The 26,802-nt window shown below is 42.6% G+C and overlaps 1 protein-coding gene across 2 annotated transcripts in view; it reads left to right on the forward strand.

The window, feature by feature from the left end:
• Positions 1-1,469: 1,469 nt before the first annotated feature.
• Positions 1,470-26,802, forward strand: part of LOC143347935 (acetylcholinesterase) — a 41,102-nt gene continuing 15,769 nt past the window's right edge. Inside the window, exons 1-2 of one of the 2 annotated variants that reach the window (XM_076777602.1) lie at positions 1,470-1,960; positions 21,800-21,945. The gene's annotated coding sequence lies outside the window, so the exon portion shown is untranslated. Of the gene's footprint in view, positions 1,961-21,799; positions 21,946-24,903; positions 25,125-26,802 lie in introns of those variants that run through there. The other variant, XM_076777603.1, reaches the window with a different exon arrangement.

Consider the following 26,802-nt stretch of genomic DNA (forward strand, 5'->3'; position numbering starts at 1 on the left):
TCCAATAACCGTCGTGTATTTACGCCGTCGACGATCGATACCATGCGAATCTCACGGCCACTGAAAATAGCCTTCTCGAAATTATGGAAATTCACGGTTCGTTGTTCGTGTTTAGATAATGACCGATGACGCGTATCCTTTGGGCCGACCCGATCTACATATACCCGTGGTCCGAGTACGCATCGATAACTCAAACTATTCAGTAGGAGCAAGCTGAATTGTTTGCTTCGCGAAACCACCGATCGACACAGACAAGTGTCTCGCGCGAATAGAGATATACCTCGTCACGGGCATATTTTATTAAGGGAACTGTTACGGACCCAACAACCAGATCACAGTAAAAATCGACATTTTTATTATATTTTTAGGTGACGGTTTTCGTTCCGTTCGTAAAATAAACCAAAGAGTAATCTCTGTTTAAGTTAAAGATCGCAACAAGGTTAATTGTTTTATTTGGACTCGTAAAGCTCGAAACTTGTAAAATAATCTTTTATTAGTAGGTGAACGACTCTCCTACTCCCGTATTCTCTCCGCGTAGAAATTCTGTGGCAGGGGTGACATAAGTTTGGAGGTTTGTTACGGGCTTCGAGAGGTCGTTGGTTTCTAACTATACGCCTGCATGAAATTCTTTCTCTACGACTTATCTTGTAATTAATTTGTCCGTCGAGGATACGAAGGTTTAGTGGTCGGGTATTGGATACCACCGGGCATAAATCCAACAGCCAGCGACATTCGAACGCAATTCTCAGCAACTGCGACAAACGAACGGGTCACTGCAGCCATCGGAGATATATGTACATATGTTTTTGTCGACGCGGCGTTCTAGAGCTCAAAGACTCGTGACATCGTAGCCTTGAACGATCGAATAATCGTATCGATTCGATGGTTTATGCTCGAAGCAAAACGATTTGACGGTCGACGGACGACGATTCTACCGTCAAGGTCATTTCAAGGTTACGATGTTACAAATGATGAAATGGTTAAGTAGAGAAAGAAGAAAATGAAAGGATAGGAAAGGAAAGAGAGAGAGTTTTTGACAACTCCGGTGGACGATTCGCGCGTATCTAGCTATCTGTTTAGGTTTCGGTCCAAGTTGCGATATGGTTGGTTCGATCGGTACGCCGCGGCGCTATGGCAGCGTTTTCGTTCTTGAAAGAAGAAAAGAGACAAGCTGGAGGAACGAGATGCAACCAAAGGAGAATAAGGGAGAGGAATAGCTTGGCGGATGATAGTGCGCAAGAAACGCAAAAACGAAGAGGGAGCGAATAAGAGACAGAAGGTGAACCAGGGGTGGGCCAGCAGCGTCGGAGAGGTGGGTGGACGAGCAGCAGAGGGGTAGTTGAGCCAAGGGTGAGAAGGAGGAACGTAGGGGCTAGAGGATCGAGAGGGGAGAATGGGGGAGGAGATGGAGTAGAGCGAAGTTAAGAGGGGATGCCAGGCCAGTTCACCATTACTAGCCGCTGCTCGAATCGTCAGTGCGGCCTGAACGGTTAACCGGCCTACTTGTCTTTTTCACGGTTATCGTCGTCTCGATTCCTTCTCTTGTTCTTGTGATTTGCGTCGTCGTCACGTTGTCACCGTCTTGGTTGCCCTCCAGCATTTACCAGCGACGATCACGTTTGCAACTGCAAAGAGCGAAACAGCTCTTTCCATAGTGCGAGAGGAATCGTCCGTGTCCATGGTCGGCTCGTGCCTCGGTGTGTTCGACTTGTCTCGATAACAAGCTCGAGAACCTGAACCCGATCCTCACCGTCCAACAAAGTATAACGAAAGCTGGAGAGAGTCAAGCCAAGGCCCGTTATCAGGGTCGAGGAAAACCGAGCGACGATCAGTTTCAACAGTCGGAGCGGAACCGCGCACGTTTCCGTGCGAACCTCGCCTCCTGGTACACTCGTCGCCGTCGTCGAACTGGACACAGGAACGGAAGAGGTGGCGACGGTGTCTGTTCTCTTGGAAATTCGTAAGTTCCTCTTTCACGAAAATTTATTCCCCTCGCGAATCTGCGTCTCTCGGTAGTCCGCCCCGCGTACTCGCCGCTTCCGTGCTTCTCTACTCTCTATAGATATACATACTTTAATACTCGTAATAGAAGAGAAGGGTAATTATTAATGTAAAACTAGTTGGATAACTAGGCAGGGTATATATTTAAAAAGTATTGGCCGATCGAACGAGATCACGAGTAGTAAATGACGAGAGATCGAGAGTGGATTTCGGGTCTAGTTGACTGTGGCGCGCGCGTCAGTTCCGGCCGGCACGGTTTTTCACGCGGTCGGTTCCTTGTGGAAACGGTCGACGTCCAGTATTTTCTCCATCAGTTCCTGTTTAAAAAATCATGCTCACAGGTTTTTTTATGCGCGAGGCATTGGATCGTAGTTGGCGTCCGATCGAGTAGCTCTTTGAAGCTGTTCGAGGGAGGACCTTGGCGCTCTTTCCCTCTTGTATCGGTGCGCATCGAGACGACGAGTCCGCTTTCCTCGTGGACGGTCCTCGCATCCGGGAACAGACGAGACACGAAGGTCTGTCACGGTGCACCGCTTCACCCTCGTGCAGCGAACTGTCTGTTGCAGACGCTGTTCCGTCTTGTTTCAATGCGCACAATTTGCCCGCGGAGATACTCGTTTACCCTGCCAACGACCACGACCAACCTTTCGTCTTCTCTATTTCGCATATTTTCCCGATTACGGTTACACAACGACCAAATATTCTTTCGCAATTTTCTTTTCCCCTCTTTTCTATTTACTCCTATTTACTTATTTCTCGATACCCTTTTTATTGCTTCAACTAAAATAACAGTTACGCGTTCGATGGTGCGTTTACCTAGATACGTAGATTTTATACGTAAAGTCGCTCCTCGTTATTATCTTCTTTCTCGCAATCTTTCTTCTCGTACGTCCTCGAACAAACCTATTTTATTTTATTTACGGCTTGGATTGTAACGGTCGATGCCTCTTTCAGATGTAAGCCGAGGAAAGTGACCCGACGTTTTGGCAACCTTGCAACTAGCTTCTTTTCGAGAAAATTGCGCACCGATATCGAGCTTGACGAAACGTCGGAACACTTTCCGCAAAGGACATTCTTTACGTCCGGAAACCTCGACCAGTATCGGCTTTCCAACGATATTTGTCTCTTTTCCAAATAATAATAATAACAACAACAACAATAATAATAATAATAATAGCAGTTCCTTACTGTAGTAAACTTATAAAGGTTAAGAAATTATAAATAAAGGTGTACGTTTTGGCCAGGTGCAGCTGTATGCTGTTATTAACCTAATTTTACGATACACGAAAAAAATGCAAAGTGTACCATGGATTAACATCTTACGTGCAATTACTATCTTTACGAACAAGACGTAATAAAGAACAAGTTGATCGATAAAATATCAGTATGGTTTTCTTTTTCACTCAGTCCATAAAATTCCTTCGTTTTGCATCCAATCGCGTCGAAATAACATTTCTGCATCCTGTTTTGTTTATTTTAAAATCGCTTAGGTCCGAGTAAAAACCAACAACGCGCGTATTCAATGATCGTCTCTTCGTGAATACAAGTGATAAACTTTCTCTAAAAGTAACTAATTTGACTAGAACTCGCGATTAAATTAATCCGTCCCTTGTACGATTCGACTTATCGTTTGTTGAAACTAGTAGGTAGATGGAAAGATTAGTAACGGCAACACCGATGCCCGCTACGTATACATACATCTAATAAACTGATCGACGAGCCTGTAAATCAAGTATTTATTAGCATCGTCGAAACCTCGACAGATGCGAAAATTGTTGACGAATATATCTATACTGGTCTGGGTTAGAAAAAGTTAAAAATAATCGACATATGTAGCTAAATCAGCACCTAAAACTTACAGTTATCGAATAATTACACGGTTACGTGTATACTTTCTTTTTCTTTTTTTATTATTTTTTAATTAATTTTTATTTTTTTATGGCTGTGACTCGTTCGAGTACCGGGAGTCGGCGAAAACATTTATGAATGTTTCGTTTAATAGGGTCGTGGTGTTGTTCCATCGACAAAAAATAGTCGAATCATTGGAAACGTGAAAATATTTAACAGGTTGCAGTCTGAGCTATCGATAAATCGCACGGGCGTGAAAAAGCTCTGTATCGATCCAGCGAAGAGGCAGTAGAATACATATCGATATCGAGTAAAGATCGTTCCGCAACAGTCCTATTAGTACGCGTGAGTTACGGCGCAAAGCTATGCAGGATCTACGATAAGATCAGCGAACGTATATAGAGGAATACGTTGCACGGATTAACGGTGACTAGGCCTGCCAGCTTCGGCGATAAATTTCGATAGGCTTAAGCCCGCTGGATACACTCGAGATCGAAGATCGGATTTTCTTAGTCGAGGTCAACCGATAAATATCGTCGCATAGTCGTCCATACACGGTGAAGGACGCTCCGTTCTTCGAGCCACTATCCAGTCATTTTATCGCTCAACCAACTATTCTAATCTCGTCTCTCGTGAATTCGAATCACTGTTTCAGAAAGTACTAGTCATTCTTTGTCTAGCCCTTTTTACATTCGATATTGAGAATCGGACATTGACTTTGAGTTTGCAATACGGAACTATGCTTACTTTTATTCCAACAATTATTTATTCGTTTCAACAGAATGTTATGAAATATCTCTAGAAATAAACTAAGGTATTGTGTTTCGAACGTAAAAAGTTTATAGAATTTTATGATTTTTTCGGCGATACCTTTTAGAGCATTGTTTAAAGAAAGCAGTTTATTCGAGCGCGAAAAAAGGAAAATTGATGTTGCCTTCCCGAGAAGGCAAATCGATTAGAGTAGCCGTGTTGAACTCGATGCCCAATTGGGCAAATTGCAGCGTGGCCGGGTGGCGGCCGACGGCCGATGGGCGACGGGCGATGGGCGACGGCCGATGGGCGATGGGCGCGCAGCTTTTGCTAGCTACGGCCGCTAAATGCGAGAGCGCGAACAGGGCCATCGTTTCGTGGTGTGCGGTTAAATCTGTGAATGCGAGGCGCGCCTGTATTCCTGTACGTTGCCTTCCTACTGCTCCGCAGTGACCCACCCCAATCGTTCTTTTTCGTTGTGAGTCACGTCGCAGGCCCACCACCGAGCCCGAACAACTTAAACGTGCCAATGCCCGAATTCTGCTCACTTGGCCCTGGATGGATTATCGCGACCTATGCTTTCGAGAATGCTTTCTGCAAAAGATAATCGACAAATGCCGAAACTAGCATTTTATTCGAGAAAGATATTTCTTTTTCAATTTAGTCAAAAAATTATCAAACTATTCATACGAGTCAGACCAATGATAATACTAAAGTTTCCCAGTCTCGATCTATGAGGGATTTTCTGCTTCCTTGTCGTTGCGTTCTGTCGCTGGCGTTTTAAATTACGCGAATCTGATAGTACCAACAACTACTCTCTAGTAATTTACTATAGTTTTTTAACAACTGTTTCAATTTATAGACGCTTTAGGATTTCGTGTCTGTCTCCTCCTTAAGCGATCGTATCGTGATTGTTCACCGGTGGCCGAGAGAACGCGACGTGGCCAAGCTCGATCGATTATTCCACGAAAGAGAAACGAATCGTCGAATCTGGTCATTGCCTTGGTTGAGTTATTGATTGGTAATCGACGAATCGATCGAGATCAGCACGTGCGCTATCGGAATTTTTTCCAATAATCACTTTGGTCTCGTAAGGAGGACCATGTTCGGAGGAATAATGTTGTTGCGCAAATGTAAAAAGCAAACACGCGATGCAGCATTTCTCGAGTGAGTCTGCACCGGACCACGGTAATTGCATCGTTAAGATAATTGGAGAAATGAAACGAAGCGTTACCGATCGAGTACCAAACGATGGACGTTCGATGCGTTGAACCTATGGAAAAAATTTCTTCCTCCCTTCTCTGTCCACTTTCTCCCACCGACTCTGTGAATTCGCGTGTTGTAAAACGGCAAATTGAATGGTTAAACGCGCGTCGCGACCTCTAACATATTTAGCATTCGGGAAAAAACGGCATGGCTCGTCGAGGGCTGAATAAAAAGAAAAACAATGAGAAGGTTGTACGCGCGAGGAAAGTAAAATTTACGTACGCAGGTAATGGGGGTTTCCCGAAATGCTCTGTAACGAGAGATCTCGCGTGTATGTTTACTTGGAAGCGACAGCGGAGAGAGAACGAGAAAAGTGTAGACGGTGAAGCAACGCGCAACGCGCAACGCGCAACGCGCAACGCGCAACGCGGCGCGCGTAAAGTACATAAACGTTGGACACACACAGGCGGCCTTTGCTTTCGTTTGAACTCGCAATCAGTGCCGAACTAAAAATAGGAACCGTGACCTAACTACGCTCGATTCCACAATTATGCATTTCCTCCCGTTGTCCAGCTATTTTTCGCTTCCCGCGACCGAATCAATGCGCCGTCTGTGTGCCGCGACTACGTCGTTCGTAGGTACATATGTGTACGTGTACACGCGTCGCTGAAAGTGAGATGAATTTCAGACGGCTCGAGGAAAACAGACTCGAGTCGTCTATCTCGTTATACCTACGTACATATAAATAGATTTTTATTCGATTCTCTTCTATTTTCCATCGATTACTTTGCCACCGACGACCAACGACTCCAAGGAAACTGCTATTTTACAATTCTCCAATCACGGAGGCTACCGCTACAACCACAAACCATTGGGATATTTTACAACTTATCCGAAATTTAAGCAAACTAATAATACATTTTATGCATAGAAATCGCATTTAATACGTAAACTCTTTAAGATCGAGGCAGGGAATATACGCATGATTAGGCTCGCGGTCAGGTAGCCTTAGGTAAAACGATTATAAAAGTTATCGGAATGGAATCTGCCCTTCGTCCGAAGAGGTATTAAAAGATCGTGTATACATATATCAGTGGATAGGAAACAAAGACAGAAAATAGTATCACCACGTAGCTGGTAAATTTCGGTTGAAATTAACCCCTTCCCTTCTATCGTAATATCGGCTGAAACTCGATTCTCGTGCTTACGAATTACGCACCAAGCGTGAGAAATGCGAGTCGCATTCGAGACGCGTTTAGGTCCGAAACATGACAGAAAGGGGTACGGTAGGGAAAGTTGGGATAACAAAACGTAAACACTAGGTTATGCACGCGATCATATCAGAGAACGTGCTGAAAATGAGCATCTTCTCTTCGCAAATTACTAGCGTCACAGAGTGACAATTACTGCGCGCAATTTTTACTAAGAAACGATTAACGTTCCGTTAAAAATGATCTATCGTACTAGGCAAAAAGGAGATGGGGTCACGATCGGTTCATATTTTGATCGACGAATCGATTCGTTGTTTACGAAATTATCGTAAATATGGTACGATCGTAAAAATGATCCGTCAAAGTCGCTGTCGATGCCGTAACAATATCGTCGATGAAACGTTTCTCGATTGTTTTAAGTAGGCCCGGCCCGGCTTCTACTCGATCGGCTAAAGTAGATTGGACCTTTGTTTCAGCGAATGAAAAAATCAATGCCGACTATTGTCCGTAGATTTGCAAGTTGAAATCGTAACGCAAGGATTTTTAATGGTTCGATGGTTGCTCGAACAACTACGATTCGTTTCGTTTCTTTCCGATTTCGTTCGATTTCGACCGAAATGGTGTGTGTGTGTGTGTGTGTGTGTGTGAAACAGCGTGCAAAAACACGCGATTTTTTGACGAGCCGCGCCACGCCTCACCGTATCGTTTTCTGGAGTCACGTTCGCGCGTTAATTAATTCCCGAACCATTTCGATTAATCTTGGCGAACTTTCCGACAGACGACTTTCTGATTTCCCCTGACGGAAATAAATCGGAATTATGAAACTTTGCCGAGAATTACATCGAAATTGCATTAAAATTCTATAGAGAATCTGTTCTGCTAGACGTTGAATAAACGTAGGTAGACGAATCGGTCGTTCATTGGGCCAGTCGTACAATTTTACATTTTTACATATGAGAAATTGTACGAAACTTTCACGCACCTACCCTTACGATTCTCATTCAGATTGTCAAGTCTATAATAGGAATTGTCTAAAAGAAATCGAAACCGATAGGATCGAATTTCTGTTAAGAATTTATCAGTTTTGAATTCGATGTTTGTTCGTGACAACCAAAGCGTTTCGATAACGATAATTTGTCAAGGTCATCGATTAAATTTAACGTTATCGAACAAGTTCGACGCTACCCAACAAAGAAAACATATTTTCGAAACCGAACGGCAGCTTTTACTGTCGCTGATGACCTTTGAAAAACAAGTACATCTCGATATCGATAAGTGTCGAGATCAACGGCTCGATAAGATCGCTGGCCTTTATTCGCACGTCCCCGTTATCATCGTCTTCTATCTGCGCGCGTCTGCAATTTAGAGATGGTCGTGTCTTCTCCTTTTCTGCTCGCCCTTACACTCGATTCGCTGCCGAACCTTCAAACAGATTATCTCTCTTCGTTACGAACAAAAAATAGAGTTATTGTTATTTCACTTTCGTTTTTCCCAGCTCACCGAGCAAACTTTGAAAAAGAAAAAAAAACACTTGAAAAGATGGATTTTAACTCGATAGAGAAACAAGTTTTAACACGCTTAATAGAATTTTGTCGGAGCATAAAAGTTTGTAATTATTTGGGATCGTTTTCGGGCCAGTTTAGACCCGATAACGTTGATCGAACGAAACGTTGATGGCATGCGCGAGTACCGCGGTATTTTTCACGCCGCAGACACCTCGTTGAGTCGAATAACTCGCAACGTTCTCGCGTCGTTGAGGACGATGTCGAGGACGACGTTCAGGAACGAAACAACCTGAAAAAAGTAATTTCCTGTCGAGTGTAGGTGGGGATGGGAAAGAGTGTCTGACGCACGAATTCACAGTAAGCGTATAAAGAAAACGGTCGTCAATAATGAAAAGGTGGCAGACGATGGTGCAGCGGCGACGCGAAACGGAAAGGTCGTGGCACGGTATAATATTCATAAAGCTTGTAGGCCAGCCTGAGAAATTGGACGGCGCGGCGCGACGAAAAAATAAACCGAAACGAAGGGGCAGCCGATTTGTAAATTTCAAGTTGGACGTTCTACGTTGGAATAAAGATTAGAATTGTTCGTTGTATTATAGTTGACGTGTATAGTATCTTGAAAGCTAGTAACGTTTAATCGACTATAATATTGGACAGTTGTTGAGAGAGGAATACCGAGTACGGAAACAGAGAAAAGGAAATAAAATTGAATAGTCGTCGATATCTGCGCGTAAGCGTGCAAGTTGAGAAATGGTCCGAGGACATTAGAGGGTCACGTTCCTTTCAGGAGAAAGCACCTGCGACTGCGACTGCGACTGCGACTGCGACTGCGACTGCGACTAGAACCGGCTGCGACCAACCCTCGCGGTCCTATTACGCCATCACATTCTCCAAGATCTCTATCTAACCGGGTTAATCTATCTTTTCCGTACGACTTACTCGTGACCCCTTCGCCTACACCGTCGGCGAATCAACCTGCCCCTTTTCTAGGGCTTTGTGTCAGTCGACACAGCCCCTAACTGTTTATATCATTCCGGCATATTCTGGCTGGAGCATCGCGTGACGAAAGCATCAGGCTTCCTCCAACTAGTAACTATACTCGCTACTCAATTGTTCTGCCGCGCCGCGCCGCAATATAACCTATTCCGTGACATTATTTTGGCTCTGAAAACTCTTCGTTCAACGCGTATATCGAACGTTCGTACGATAGCTAAAAATTAGGACATCTTTCGAGATTAGATGACTCGATTAGTTGGTTTTCGTAGCAAAATACTGTGTTAAAATAAAACTCTTTAAACATATGTAATTTCATTTATTTCCATAGTGCTCGATTGCTTTTATTTTATTTTTATTCCTTTTTATACACGTATAGGTATGTATAGGAAAATTGAAATAAATAAATGCGAAAAAATTGCACGATAACAAGAGTGTTTTCACGATATCACTCGCAGTCTTCTTCATTGTGTTACGTTTCTTCAATGTCCCGAGGGGATCTTTTATCTCAAGGATGAGGCATTTTTTATGAGGACGTGCGTTTGTAGTAGTATTTTTCAACCAAAGGATTTTTCAACGGTGGGTACTTTTCCCATCGTTTTACAACGAATGATTTTCAAAGGCACCATCGAAACGCTCGATAGGAAAATACCGATGCAAATGTTCGCGGTTCATGGTCCTTGCTAGTTCGCGTTACTGAACGTGTAAGCGATACAAAAGTTCCTTCTTCGCTACGTGCTGTAGACGCGAAAGCGTAAGTACCGAAAGTTTGTAAAATAGACTAGTGGAAAAGGAAAAGTCGAGTGGACATGGCGCGACGATCGATGTTAGCTTAGGCTGTTGATTTTTTTTTTTATTTCTTTCAATTTCTTCAGTCTGTTGATAAACATTAGACAAGTTTAAAAATTGCGACGATTTTGACATTATTTCCTTTAAACGGCACGTAACGCACAACGTACAAACTGTATCGAATTACGTATGTGTTTTGAGCTGCTTCCGTACAACTTGTGTCCCTTGATTTCTTACGCATGTCTTGGACATTGTGCAATTTGCGCGCACAGCAAACGTTCTTTTTCCGTAATAGAAATTGATCCAATCTTACCGAACGTTATCTTGGGCGCGAGTAAGTGGGATTTTTTCTTCGGGAACCGGAAAAGAAATCTTTTCTCGATCTACGCAAGTTCCGAGTTGAGTAAAGTTTCAAATAGGCGATGGTTGGAAAGTATCGCGACTTGTATTCGTTCTTTGATGCGCGAGAGTCAAATCGAGGAAGAAAGAAACAAACGTGTCTGACCACGAACGATTTTTCCTTGTACCGGAGCTGCATTGCGGCTGCAGCAGTTCCCGACGCGACGCGACGCGACGCGACGCGACGCATTGCCACCGTGCACTAGCGTCGAACGCGATCACCCCGACAGTCCGCGTTCGAACGAATGGATTTCCTTTCTTTAAACCTTTCAATTCGACGCGTCAACTTGTTTGGCCACTTTTAAACAGTTTCGAGAACCGAGAATCTATGCGTGTAACATTTTTCAAAGAGCCTTCGATCGAGCCTTTACAGAGGAATATTTGTTTAGAAAATGTTGCAGAGTTACTCGTAACCGTAAACGATTTCTACGTATAAAGAAACGACGCGACGCGACGCCACGGCGAGGCGGTATTTTCGTTGACCATTCTCCCTGCTAAAAGTCTGATACTTTGGCGGGATTTTGTATACTCGGGGTCATGAGCTTTTTCTCCAAGAAACAGGAAATGTTTTTCAACCGTGTTAACGTCCCGAGTATCAGCTCCAGGGAACTAGAGCTTTCAAGGAGCGAAGAGCTCTCCAGGAAGAACAAGAAGAGGAAGACCAACCGTGCTCGCGCTTCTTTGAGCAAACCTGACGATTAACACTTGACTCATCCGAGTCGGGGCGTGTTCCAACAGCTTTTCAATCTGTAGAGTGGCTCGAGCTTACCCGGAGACGCTTTGATATCGCGGAGAAACTTGAATCGCGAGCCAATAACTATAAACCATTCCCGGCAATCTATTTGTGCTCCCTTTACTCTTTGAAATTTCTTATCGAGACTTTCGGCTTTTCCGAATTATCGCTCGAATCTAGTGAAAAAGTTAAGAAATCGGGTCGTTTAAAGCGAAGCTAAAACCTAAGAACCAGTTAGTTGAAAATATGTCTATGTTCTTGTTGTTTCCCTCGTTCTTTAAACGTTGGAACAGAGAACTCGTGATTAACGGTTGCGGAGCATCAATCGATATCTCACGGAAGTCGGTAAATAACATTGGGTCAAGTATTCGGCGTTGTACGGGACGAAGCTTTTTCCTCGGTTTTATCGAGGCCTCGGAGAAATTCGGTCGAGCGTTCAACCGAACGAACGATCGCGATCGTTTCAGCGCGATGCGATCACACGACGGGGTACGTTTGCCATCGCAATCGCAATCGCAATCGCAATCGCAATCGCAATACGTATCGTATTGCGTCCAAACACTTTTTCCAAATAAGACGCAATATATAACGCGCCGTTAGGGATTTTCTTTCGAGTAAAAAGTAATCGAGAGGAAAATATGTTTCTTAAAGAATGGAAAAGTTTTAGCCGTTTCAGGTTTGATTCGTACTTGAATCGATTTACGTAAATTATGATTATTACGTAAGTTACGAACCAATATAAGAGTATGTTTTATTTGGAGAAAAAAGAAACCGATCGATCGCAAAAGCGTATAGGAACGTGCTAAAAGAAGAAAATATTTCAAAAAGGAGACACGACGAGAATCAGATGGAAATTCAGTCGGGCGAAAGAACGGCCGGAGGCTGCGTTCTTCGTTTACCCGTCGACTTGGTTTCCGAATCTATCCAATACACCAGCGTCCGGAATAAATTCTCAATACGCGATAAATCTGTTGCATTTTTCAAAAAATTCTTCAGCGACAAACCTTTCGCAACGCGTTTCATACAAATCGTATAACGTTTCTAAGAATTTGAATTGGATTTTTATTTAAATGTTCAGCGACGTACCTTGGATATTGCGACCACTTTTGTCCAACAATTACGAATAAATTTTTCAAGTTGTAAACAGTCCTTTCGAAACAACGACGACTGAAACTGCGGAGCAAGGGCTAGAAATATCCTCCCAGGAAGGAACGTTTGTTTTGTTCTTCCGACGGTGCGCAGATCCCTCTGACGAAGCTATTTATTTACTCGTTACGAGAAACGAAATGGTTCTATGGTTATTCGTTTTGAAATTCCAGCTCCGCTCGAACCACAGATAACCATAAATTGTTTAATTTGCTAGCGATCTTGCGAACGATTTGTGCGTCGCGTCGTTTCGTCTCGTTGATCCGTTTGTTCCGTTTCACCATTAGACCGTTCTGGTCGGCCCTGGCCGACGCGACGTCAATTGTATATGTATTTCTACTCGAAGGCGTTGACGATCAGGTCAAAATGTGACGCAGGGCTTAAGAAATCAATGTGAGAGTGCCTGAGAAAGTTTCAATACCAAGGCAAGAACGGGCCGGGGCATTAACTTGCGAACCTCGGTCGTCGAAAGATTAAAACGTTTAAAAAGGCAACACGGAGTTTGATTTTATTAAGTACGGCTCGCTTTTCCTACACCATGAAAATCGAAATGCTGCGCCGCACCGTATACATATACCATGTCGTCGAACGAAACTCGACATGACTTTCCGTCGACGAGGATGGCGACACCTTGCCTCGTTATTATTTTAATATATGCCAGAGGTAGCTCGTAGTAGCGACAGTAACGAGCGTCGAAACGGTGTCGCGCGGTTTAAGAAGAGCAGAGACCTTTCGTTTTAACGACTTCCTAAAGGCAGTCCTCGGACATGGGTACAGGTTAGGTTAATATTTGGCTAGGTCGTACTAACCGGGTCAAGGATCTACCCATTTGCCGTATCCTACTGATCCTTCGATGTCCTAGTCCGGAGTTTTTTATTCGACTCGTCGAGGCTGAATTTCTCTGAAAAGGAAACTACGAGGTACAAGTTCCGAAGCAGCAGCCTCGACCGTTTCTTCGATTGCTTTGTCGACCAGAGACAATAACCTCTAGAAATATCTAAAAGATGCAAAGGCATGCGCACGCACGTACACACGCATCCACGCAGAGATGAGTGTAGCGCTGCAGCCCATAAATGTGTTTGCCTGCACACCACGCAAACTTGCACCGTGCTACGAACCTGCTGGTTTCTACTGCAGATACGTTGCGGTTCTGGCCTCCTCTCTCTCTCTCTGTTGCTGTATCTCTATCTCTCTTTCTCTGCGTATTACGAGCTCACCGGCCGAACGTGATACATTGTCCCTGCCAAATTCATGCAACGACCGAAAACTTGCTCGGCATTGCGAGGGAAACAACGAAGCCCTGGCCTCCGACTGTCCGATTACACCGACACATGACACGGGATATTGCTGGCTGCTAGACTGCCACGTTTCTTTGCCTCCCTCTTCGCGCAGTACTCCACTCTACATATACTATGTACCAATCTCGTTCCGATCAATTTCTCTTGTTCGCTTATTTCGATCGATCATTTTATTTTATCGAAATCACCGATTTCTCGGACACCGTCAGGGCAGTATCACCAATTATTTCGTAGGAAAGACGACAGTCCGAGCTTTCCCTTCCTATTTTTCATTTTCATTCTCAAATACTGTTCAACCGTTTACATTTATAACTTTTTAATCGGATTCGCGTCAACTTCTTACAGTACTTAGTCGATACGCTGTTAAAGCAAATTACTCGTAACAGACACACGGCACAGAAATATCTTTAAAGTTTCCCATTAAATTTAAAACCGTTTCAAAAATTTCTATTCGTTCCTAGTTCGCCTTATAGATAAACCAACAACCCATTTTCGTCCGTCTGCTGTCTAATTCTAGATGTCTGTTCTACAAGTTCCTACTTTCCAACGCGATTACGGAATAGCGATTAAAAATTTTCTCTGAGCAGAGCGGTCAATATAACGAGCAAGTTATTAAAACTGTTTTAAAATTTACTTTTTCGTTAGGATAGATTTCGTTTTCGCGACGAAACAATTGTTCCACGTTTTCTCGATATTAAAATTTCTGTAAAGAAAAGAAGCAATCCTGAAAAGCGAACGAGAAAGCAAAGTTTCCATCGAGCCTGAAATCTACATGTATAGCCTCGCCTTGGTATACAAGAAAGGATTAATGACATCGCATGAGGATCGGTGCATCGAGGACAGAAAACGGGAAGATACATATGTATAGTATGTACATCCGAGACGCTGAATAGCGACTAATTTCCGAGGCAACGAATTGAAAATTAATCCCGACAGATTGTTTGTCGCTGGTTTTATCGCGGTCGATTTTCTCATTACGTCGTGTCCGCGACTCGTCGTGGCTTACGTTGTTGTTCGAAATATTGCTGACAAATTCATATCGTGTACTACGAAGCACATCTATGGCCGCGTTTTCATCTTGTAGTTGTAAATTGGTACGATACGAGACCCGAGCAAACCAGACACAAAATTACATAGAAGGTCGGAGCATGCGCGGAACTCGAACCGTCGTTAAAAAAATTTCTTCTCGAACGAATACCATTAATTAACAAATTACGATTTTTAACCTTAAAGATCGTAGCGTTGCGCAACTTGTTTCACCCTTTCTTCGAATCGATCAAAGACTTTTCTATCGTTGAGACTGTTTGGCGATTCGGCCGGGGATACAGAAGCTCGCGACAGTCGAAAGATGACGGGATCTGTGCAACGGTATCGATCTTACTCGCGTTCGAACAAGTTTGCTTCGTCGACTAACTTGAGATGATATTTCACGCTCGCATCAGTAACCTCTACGTATACACCTATACTATCTATAGTTTCTAATTTTTCCGAATATTTTAGTCGCGACAATCGAGATTTATCTCTCGATTCGTTCGAGGTGTTCTCTGTAAGGGCTTTCCAACAGATTGTACCTTGAACGCGCCTATCGGACGGGAGCTTAATATTACCAGTGGTATCGAATCAATTTCTTTATCCGATACTCGGCGTAATTACCTTGCGTTTGCTTGCTACAGCTACCTAGAGATCCTAGAACGCAAATTGTCAACCGAGACGTTTCGAAATCGGACGCTCGTTTCTCGTACCTGAGCCTGCAATCGAACGAATAGAGGTCGTAGCTAATTGAGCTTGCCGCGTAATTAGAGATGGGGTGTCGCATGGCGCAAAGCGGATGTTCGGTACGCGGAACTACGCTGCGGAAAAGTACTCGTAGGTAGCGAAGACGCGCGACGCGTTCGGAAGAATTGTGAATTCGTGCTCGGAGGAAACTCGAACTCCTCGCCTCTAATTAATTTGCCCGCTATCGCGTATTTTGCTCGAAGAATTCGACCTCGTGCTACCGAGTAGCGTCGCGTCGTGCGACCTTTTTCCCCTTTTTACTCTAGATCGCGTGCAGATTCGTCGAAACTTTACAAAACGAGAGACTGAGGGAAACAAGATACTGTCGTGCTAGAAAGAAAGAAATCCTGCCAATTCGATGCAACTTTCGAGCTCCAATAATGCAAACTTGCGTCGCGATTCTGCTAGACTATCTCACCCTCGACCACCGACACACACCACGTCAGCGTGTTGCGCAAACATTCGACAGAGAAACTGTTGCGTTATCTTACACTGCGTGTCATTGTATACTAAAATTTTGACTATGAAATATCAATGAAGAAATACTCGTGCTGCAACGCGATGATGATAATAAGAAAGTGATTTTATCGTGAACTAGCGGTAGAGGAGTAAGACGGTTGTACGAGGTGGTCCGGGAGCTGGGGTGGTGACCTAGAGATGTCACTGGGTTAGCGTGCCCATGGGCCATCCATAACCCTGATACACATTCGGTTCTGTCCTGTCATAGGCTGGCATACAGCCCTGCGGATACACCGATGCATCTACATACGGACGTTCCACGTTCCACTTATCCATTCTTCTATATCCTCGGGCTGCACGCAAACCTTGATTCGCGGTTCGCAAAACCTAACCACGCGACGCGTACACATACTAGTTTTACTCGTATAATCGACGTCGGGCTTTTTCAAACAGCTTTTTACGATACGTTGCGTCCAAGGTTGCGTCTTCGATACTCGCCATACAAAGTGCCATCTTTTTCGAAACATCTCTACCAAGAATATTCAGCCATTTACCGATTAGGCTACTAATAACTACATAGAACCCGAGCCACAGAAATATGTATTTTTATCTGGTATTACAGTCGGTAATCTATCGATAATAATATCGAATCTTTCCCTTCTATTTATGTAAATAATACTCGATGCGCATTTCGATTTATTATCCATTTAATTCTTTCAGTTTATAGATTTCACCTTATACTTATGTACCTATTGTTAGTTGGGCTGATTTCGAGAACGTTCCTAAGTGGTTACAACTATGTGCTTGTTTGCTCGTGGATTTGCGACACGACAAGCCGCGTGAATCGAAGCGGCCTTGGACAAATTAGAAGCATTTCACCGGTACTAAATTATCGTTTGATTCAAACGAAAATTCCAACAACAAACATCCTATACAAAAAATTCGATATAAAAGACGCGCGATGTCGGTAATTTCGCAATGTTACAAGTAACCAATTTTGCAAAATGTTTACATTTAGTTTAAGTAGGTATCGCCTTTTTGAAAAATGTTTCGAGACGGGTTTCGGGATAGAGTGTACGTGTACATTCGGTGAAAACCCGAAAACCCGAAAACCCGGCGACGCTACTCAACGAGGGCTGCGTAGAAAAATACATACATATAGATATGTGGTGATAATCCAGTCAAACGGGTGACGATCCTCCAGACACGATTACACGCAGAGACACGGTTTACCCGCTCTGAGAGCAAGTTACAGAATCTTGGTCGAAACTAGTGTTGGTCAAAAAGGCGGTCGATCAACAACTACCTTTCTAATTCCAACTATTCATTGTTGATTACATACCATTTTGTACAACAACCTTTCTACAATTACGTTTCTCGCAAAAATATTTTTAATAACGAACCAACGATTATTAACTTTTCATAGATGTAAGAGGCGATGCAAAGAATATTAAAAATTAAATTACACACTAAAATTATTTCGTATATTTATCAGAATCGAGACATTTCATTACCAACGTGTAAATTATTTTTAATCCCTTTTTTTATACTTTCTTTGTATTGTCTTACGCAATGCACGTTTCCAAACACGTGCCACGTAATAAGCACTTTAAAAAAGGTATACCCGAGCCGAGTAAACATAGTAAAAGTGTCTCGAAAGCAAATTGAGAATTTGGTGCCCAACAATCGATAGGCCTCTCGAAGAAAACATTTCTTGCCAACTTTCAACCACTAATACATATTCCTAATAAAACTTTTTTAGTTAAGAATCTTTTAATTAATTAAAACGGTACGTATAGAAAATTTATAAAGGTGAAATCGGTGAATTGGTAAAAATATACGAAATACACATATAGAAAATTGTTTTTATTAATGTAAGATTTAACGAAGAAACGTCACACTAATAAGCTATTGTTACCCATATCTGCTTCTAATCCGTTCCGTGAAGGTTAACCTGCTTTTTCCAGTGCTCGAGGATGTCGATTCTTGGTTGCTACGGGTTACGCTAACCCAAAGCTGATAACCTGGATTTTCACTCGGGTTAGGCTTTGGGTAGAATCTCCGATCCGCAGCAGTGCGATCACGTTTTTATCCGACCGGCAACGAACGTAGAAAATTAAATGGACATTTAACCGAACTACGGTTCGCTTTAAAACAAACGAGAATAATAGATGACGGAAATCTGCAACTATTGTACCTTGTTATCCGAATTTTTTTTATTTATTCAAAGTGTTAAAATCACACCTAAGTACATCACAGTCGATGAAACAAAAGCTATAAAAACGTTTAAAAAGTATTGCGCGTCTATAGTATGCTACCCATTAGGTACGTAGGTATACATATGTATACAAACGAACAGATAGAATCTTGAAATACATCGATCGATCTTTCTAATCGTAGATGGTCGCGCGTTCCAAACGTATTAAAAAAACGATAGATCCGACTTAAAATTCCAGATCAGTAAACCGTATAAACGATTCCGTTTCTTGTATAGCGACGGTCGCGAGGGAAATTTATTCGAACCGATAGGGAAACGTTCAACTAGAAACAGTTTCGTTTAAAACGTTTTTTCGTGATCAACGGACCGGAATAATAACTGGCATTCTAGCAGCGGCAGCCAGGAACAATGATTCCCATTGCAGTTTTATTTAAAAGCCGCGGCCGGCCAACCGGTGGACCAGCATTGTTATCGCGGATAAGCAGTGAACCGCGAATTCGTCGCGTGTTTCAATGCTCGCTTTTCGTGGGCAACGTTTAAAGACTCCTTATGTGCATTGTTCGAACGATGAAAAGGTTCCTCCTCTCTAGGTTATCGGGAACGAGAAATATGGTCGCGAGTACAAGGCAGCACGGTCGCTTATAAAAAAACGTAAAGACGAATGTTTTCGAATGCATACCTACGTAGATATTTAAGAAATCGAGAAAAGGAAATAAGATCTTTCGCTCGCGCCTTTCTTTACGAGAAAATCGACTTTGAGAATTCATTAGGCAAGCATATATACATTACAGTACGACTTTGATACCGGTACAAGTAGAAAGAACGATCAATGGTCAGACGCCTTGGAGAAATTCTATTAAATCCCACGGGTATCTGACAATAAGAAATTTTCAAATGAAATATCCTCAAAAACAAACCCTCGAACAAAAATATATTATTATATTGTTCCATCTGACTTTTAAACGTAGAATCATCCCTTGCCCGGTTCTACCCGTCTCTCCACGATGTATACATAATTCTTAATAATATCACCGATAATGGATTTTGATTATCGAATACAGTTTGAAATTACCGTCAAAGCACGAGAGAGGGAGCAAGTTATTTCGTCCTGATTTAGAAGAAAGCCAGAAGAATTCTCGGATGAAAAATACGAAGGTTGGAAAATGTCGGGTGTACGAGGCCATTGTTTCTCCGGTCAACAGTATTAATTTCACCGGGTACTCGACGAGGGGAAGCCGCGGGGGGTTGGCAGGACAGCGAACAGAATGGACGAACAGAAATTTCCGAGCATCATTGTATTCGCGGGCAAACAAACTCCGCGTAAGCAGATCGCGCGGAGAGAGAGGCAAATTGGGTGCACGAACTCGATAATTCGCTTCTACGCGGAATTCTCTTCTTTCCTCTCTCGAATCTTTCTTCTGTCTTTCTCGTTGCAATACTTTTTTCTTTTATTTATCTTCCAACGTTTCCTCAAAGTGTCTCTCGATGGAAAAACGTACGTCTAGACTCTTGTATCAAGAAAAAACTCTTTTTAAGCGTAATCCTTATTTTTTAAGTAAAACGTTTCTCTACTTGTTTTTAAAAATATCAGACGCTCGTTAATCTAGGGGAACTGCGAGGATGATCTATTATCTTTCCTCCGTTAATTTCTCGACGATCCGACGTAAAACGGAAGCGACAAAATAATTATCGAGCTAAAGACTTGTCTGGCTTTTGGAGAAGAAGTCAGGATACAAGGCTGGAAGCAAATATCTTGCTGGTGCGATCCAAATTCATTATCCACGTTCCCGCGAGGCGAGACGAGGCATGGCATGGCGTGGCGTGGCGTTGCGTGGCGTGGTGTGGTGTGGCGTGGCGTGGCGTGGCGTGGCGTGGCATGGCGTGGCATGGCGTGGCGTGGCGCGGAGAAACGAGGTGCCGCACAAGCCAACGTCGAAATGAATTCCGAAAGTGGAGCGTACGCTTATTAGAAATTCCTGGATTACTCTAGCGTACGCGTGGACCCGGTTTATTTGGACGGCGCAAGTCGACCGAGAGAGAAATTCGCGGAGAACTTTTGGCCAATGGACCGGCGCGAGCAATTCGGAAATACCGAACAGAGTGGAAGAAGAGTAACCAGGCCTATGCTCGAGCAGCTTAAGAACGAGATATACATATATGGTTTCATTAAAGGCCGGATTCGGCGTCGAATTCGCATGCGTTTTCGCATTTTACGAGCTCGTTTCTTCTCTCGACCCCACCGACCTTTTTCCCTACCTCTTCGAGAGGCTATTCTTCTTCCAAGTACATATTTATACAGAATATAATACATTATCCATTCTGAATTTCATGGCATTAGAGCTCTTAGAACTCTTAGAAATCCATTCTGTTCATTGCTATCTCTCGTTATACCAACTGTACTAGTTTCATCCATTTTTCTTCTTTCGTAATTCGTCGTTAACGTGGCTTAATTGGAACCGAAATTTCACAACACTATTGTAACAACAACATATGAAAAGGTTGTTGTTGGTGTTACGAGTAACTTGGATTTTGATTTTAAATAGTATTATCTATAACACTATTAAAAATGAAATTAGTGTAGCCTTTAACGCGATCAGGACCGAATAGATTACTCGTAAAATTGCGCGTTGAAAATTGATCGGGGGTAACCGGGCAATCGAGTTCTATAGATGCTCCAGTAAAATCATATTTGATAAAATCTAATTATTTTAAAAACAAAGCGTTATACAAACTAATTTTATTCTACACTTTCGACTTGTATTACAGTTGTACCATAAATAAAGGAACATTCTGGAAGAGAAATAAAGTAACCGTTTCGAATGGAATGCAAAACTGGCGATAAGACGATTCCTGTTATTTGAAAGGATTCGCTGGAAATAAATAAGAAATAATTGTCATCTCGGTTCATAAAAGTTTATTCTCGTTTCTCGTTCCGATATCCAAGATACACGTGAAACGAGACCAGCCTTTCAATCTTCTTGGAGAGTCGTTGTCGAGCGCGCGCGGATATGTATTCGCGGAAATATCTCGAGAAGAAATATTTTCTGCGAACGAACGGTTTTCCAAGCCCGAGAATAACGGTTCTTCTAATGGCTCCAAGACAACGCGAATAGAGAGGTCTTGTCCTCTGAAAAGACTTTCCTAAAGAAGGAAATCTTGTCTCCTTCTTCTCGGTATTTACTTGCTCGATTCTTCGAGAACGCGTTCCGACGTCTACAACACCGGATTACATTTCTCGTTCCTTTTGTCCGATTCTCGTTGAATTCGGGTCAGGTATTCCCGCGACTCTGTTCTAGAAAGGATCGAATCGAGAATCCCGATAAAATCCCTGAACGAAACGATCGTTTCTTCGAAAGAACAAAATTACCTAGTTATTTAAATAGGGAAGATCGCGTCGGACCTCTCGAGCAATCGAATTTTTCACTTATGCAACCCTGCAAGTTGATCGTTGACTCGAATTGTTCCAGCCAAGCGATGATCCGTGAACTGGGAATGTAGACGGAAGGGTGGGAAAGCGGATCTGCCCCTCGCAGGATCGAAGGAAGGATCCTCCACCTCCGCCACCATCTTCGTCGTTACCTCATCCTCGAACAATTTCAACGACTTGGACACTGTAAGTATCGGGAATTTTTTTACCATCTTTTCTCTTTTAATCGAAATTCAGATTAATCCGTCGAGATCGTTTACGCTTTACATACATATATCTACTGTTCCTCTTTCATCCGTTTCTTCGATATAATCCGATCGCTGGATTTCGATGTCCAACATTACAAACTTTTTAACATTATTTTATTATCTATATTCACGCTACTTGATTCTATTATACAAAGATCGATAAGAAAATATTAATAGTGCTGTAGGTATCGATAATGGTTATTTGTTAAATTACGATAATAACATCGAAGTAGGTATCTAACACGATACGATAATGGTAGACAGCCACCTGAAACGATAAATCGAATAGAGAAAAACTGTGATAAAAGTTTGCGTAAATATGTACGCTATTCGATATTCGATTTTCTTCCCAAGTTGCAACTACTTTTTTACTTTGATAATTTTAAATAGAAAACCGAGTTAGTATAACTGCTGTTATTTCACGAATTCCTACCGCGGCGTTGAAACTTGTAACGAACAGGTACCTCGAAGCAGGAAATGGCAGCCTTGTCTTTAATGTAACGTACCAACTCGCCGAATGTAATTTAGCCGAAGCAACTGCTCGAAACAACCGTTACGCTATCTCCGCTATGCTTAATTCTAACATTTTAAACTACGATTTACAAAAGTCTTCCATCTACCATAGATAGATAATAACGAAATTGTCAGATAATCGACTCGAAAGAAATCGATTGCAAAATTGGCTGCTCTTTCTCAAATTGTACTCGAAGAGTGTGTTTTGTTCGATCTGAAAATCTCCTCGAGTTGGAAAAATGGCGCGCTATCGCGTTATCGAATGAACGCGAATTAGCATGGGCGAGAAGAAGACAGCCGCGGAAGCAAGTAACTAATTGGTCCTGAGCAAGGAAGCGAATCGAACTCTGAAATCAAAGCAGTCGGTATAATTGGGACTCTCTACCGACTACTATTCGTCACGTCGCGCCGTCAAGGGGAGTGGCTGGAGTCAATTAATGTCGCGTCTCGAAATGTACACGGTGTCCGTTTCCAATAATAAGGTTCCGTTCAACAAGACTCGTGGAAAAAAACCGCTAGCTTACCGTTCTAATAAATTTCATCGCATTAAATCTTCGTTATAAATTGTATAAACTGTTTGATTTCGTTGCCTCGTTAACGAGGTTCTTGCTTCCAAATATCCTATGTATCTATTTAATTTACCCCTCTTACTTGAACTAACTTGAACCTTTGCTTTCTTATATGTCGTCTACTATTTTTACTCTATCCCATTCGATACGTGTACGTTCCATAGATTTCTACGGTTCTTTTAAACATATTTATCTACATGTACAGTTTGTTCTTTCGTTCTTTATAATTTTTCTAAATACGTACTATCTTTCAAGTCAAGTATGATTACGAGTTGGGTACTGGGTTAACTCGAGAAATAAATAAATAAAGACGTAAACATTAACGCGTTTACTGGGTTTCTTGCGATAGCAGGTAGTTTGTAGAAACAGGCAATACGGTAACGCGGTCATGATTTCTAGTCATTACGATCAAGCGGAATGAAATCTCCCGAAAACGCCGTACCGCGTTGCGTTGGGAGAATCCCAACGGGATTAGCCAGTCTATTCTCCTTGTTTAATTGTCCAACTGGAATTCCACTGGTCCACGTTCTGACCAATTTCAACCGGCTACGATAGTGGAAATGATCCAGCTTGCATTATTCTCTTATTCGCCGCCCTATGTTTTTACCTATTCAAAATTATGCCAACTAATTTTCCATTACTATCGATCGAATTACAATAGTTTTCTATTGAATTTATCTGATCGGGAGACAGCTTGATTAGCACGACTCGTAACGCGAAGAATGCTCCTCGAACTTTCGACGAATATATCGTAAAGCAAACCGAAGCGAGGCGAGGCGAGGCGAGGCGAAGCGGAGCAAAGCCAAGCCGTGGATCGCGTGGAAAGCGAGTCAGACGAGGGCGGGTATTGAGAGAAACACGGAAAGAGTCTGGCAAAGAGCATAAATAAACGAGAGGTATAGCTGTATCGATCAGCCAGGATGAACCGCGGCCGCGGGCCTCTGGGCCGCGTGGTTGCCAGCTTCGATGTCCGGTTGTCCCGAAGGAACGCGCAACTCACGGAAAAAAAGAGCTCGAAAAGAGCCCTCTGTAACTCCGTCAGTACTGCACCGCACCGCACCGCACCGCACCGCACCGCACCGAACCGCATCTCATCGTAACCACATCGCCCTCTTGTACTCTCTTTTCTTTGCCAGAGTATGCCCGCTAATTGAATTTTGTGGCAGAAACGAGTCTGGCTAGCGTCGTCCTTCTCGATTCGGCGCTTCTTATTCGTTTGTACTTACAATTAGTATCGATAGAAGGAATACACTGATCTTGAATAAAACCAGGAAACGACTACGAAAAACACATTCTTATCTCGACAAAATTTCAATATAATATTAAGCAGGCGGCTGCTTGTATCGCGTTGATCGATTTTCATAAATTTCCTTATTACGGTGGTCTACTTTTCTCGAAACATTTCATACGTATAGGTACATGTACTATAATTCACTGTAAACATCGATTAAAATCAATTTACGATATTCGCGTTACAGCCAACATCAACTTTATTCGTTCGAAGATTCGTAATTTTACAGAACGATTCTACTATACAAACTGTCGTCCAAAGCGATCCATGGTTAAATTTTGTGTCGTACTAGTTACATACTTTTATAACGATAACGTACGTTCTACGATAAATGTTTTTCAAGAGCAGTTGCTTTCGCTTTTGTCCAACTACATAGTGTATGAAACTGAATTTTTTACGAAGCTCGTACGTCGCCGACGCCGAAGAGTTTATCGCTCGTTGCATGATGCTGCCATCGTGACAAGTGGGACAACTAGCTTTTTGCAGCGACTTGATGTCGCGATCTCTGTATCTCTCTGTACCTCGATGAAAAGGCACCTCGCACTGTGTACTCGAAACTTGATCTTTCTATATAGTATATACATGTCAGTGTGAATGTACATAGAAGGTAGTAGGGTTTTTAATTTTAATCGGGCCTGGGTAAGCGTGACAGTGATCCCGGTGCAAACGGATCCAATTCGAAAAAGGAAACAGTGATTCTTCTCGACGAAAGCGTCGCACGATTGCGTGCGAGCGTAACTTTTGGTAAGTGTAACAATACCAAGAAAAACAAACGGAAAACTAATCGTATCGTAATTGTGTATTGAATGTCATCGATGATTTTTCCAAAGAATCGTCCGTTTTTTTCGTGTCACGATTCGTTCGATCTATCGTTTTCTCGAATATAGTTTGAAAAGATCAGTCAGTTTCCTTTCCCGGTGAGTTAATTAGCGAATAACCGACCGCTCGACGATAAATCATAATTCGCGACGACACTGATACCCTCTGTTCTCTCACGAACGCTTCCGCGTGTAACACCTCGTTGCTACGTGCAATCGCGCGCCTGACCATCGCTTCACACAAACGAAACACGTAGGAAATGACCAATCAACGCGGACCTTCGTATGTAACTGTACGATATATGTACGTATTTCCTTCTGACGTGTGAAAGATGCAGAGCACAGTACAGCGCTGGCAATGAAACGATAACCGAATTACGAACACTAGTACGAGAAAGAAGATTTTTGCGACGAGAGAAGCGTGAAAAGATGAAAGATAGAAACGCGTGGTTCGGAATAGAAATTTCGAATACCGACAATGCGAGTAAACGTGTAACGTAATTATTGTTAGCAGAGAAATGTATTTCGTTTATTTCCGTAACATTTTAAACCGATAGGAAAAATTCATAAGGTTGCGTTATTAACGACATGTTTAAACAAACGAATATATCAATATTTTGTCCGGCAAGGTTTTAGATACTCGTGCCGGCCAGTATACAGGACTGTTTAACCGACCATATTTATCCAAGCCATATTTATCTATTCCAACCTTGCCGAAACATTCGGAACAATATAGTGATTATGTATAATACATGTGTGCTAGAACGACGTTTCGGTTATCGGGCTATTTTTCTATTTATTTTCGATAGATTCGCTCCTATAAAATCGCCAGCTCGTTGGTTAACCGTTAATGTACGAAAGGAAAAATGTTTCGCAGAAATGAACGAGCGCATTAGCGAACGTAATCGAAAAAAAGCCAAATAATTTCTACAACATACCTGTATACCGTTTTGTAAATATACGAAACTTGTTAAATATAGTAGACGAGATGTTGGAGATAATGTTAGATATAGAGGATGCGTAGCACAGCGAAAGATGCTTTTAATTGGTCGAATAAACGATGGAAAGTTGATCGGTGAAAGCAATAGGACAACACGACACGAGCTAGACGTCCTCGAACAAAAGACAACACCATTATCTCCAATTATGTAGTCGAATGGCGGGGCTGGAATCGATCGCAGACCGAGGCGCATACCAGAGCCAACTTTGACCAAAGAAAGCAACAATCGTTTCCGAACGATCTGTTTCGTACAAAGAGCTCGCATCGGAACAAACCGTCACCGTCGTCGTCGTTGTCGCCGTCGCCGTCGCCTCGACACGTCGCGCGTTAAAGTGGCTCAAGTACTCTCCGTTTACCCCAAGTTATCTGCAAAGTGCTCGATTCTCAAAGTGCATTTCAATTATTTCGAGACAGACAGTTTCACCGAGAAAACAAAAACAATTACCGTTCGAGACTGGCTTAACATGCTTTATGTTGACATTTTACTCGAACCGTTATAGGACTAGGCCGATCACGCAAATCTATCGTTTTCACATATATGGTAAGTATGAATTCGAATCGTAGAAATTGCCAACTTTCCAAGTAGAAGATCATCCATCGAAAG

Source organism: Colletes latitarsis, chromosome 11, assembly GCF_051014445.1.
Source record: "Colletes latitarsis isolate SP2378_abdomen chromosome 11, iyColLati1, whole genome shotgun sequence".
Taxonomy (NCBI): domain Eukaryota; kingdom Metazoa; phylum Arthropoda; class Insecta; order Hymenoptera; family Colletidae; genus Colletes; species Colletes latitarsis.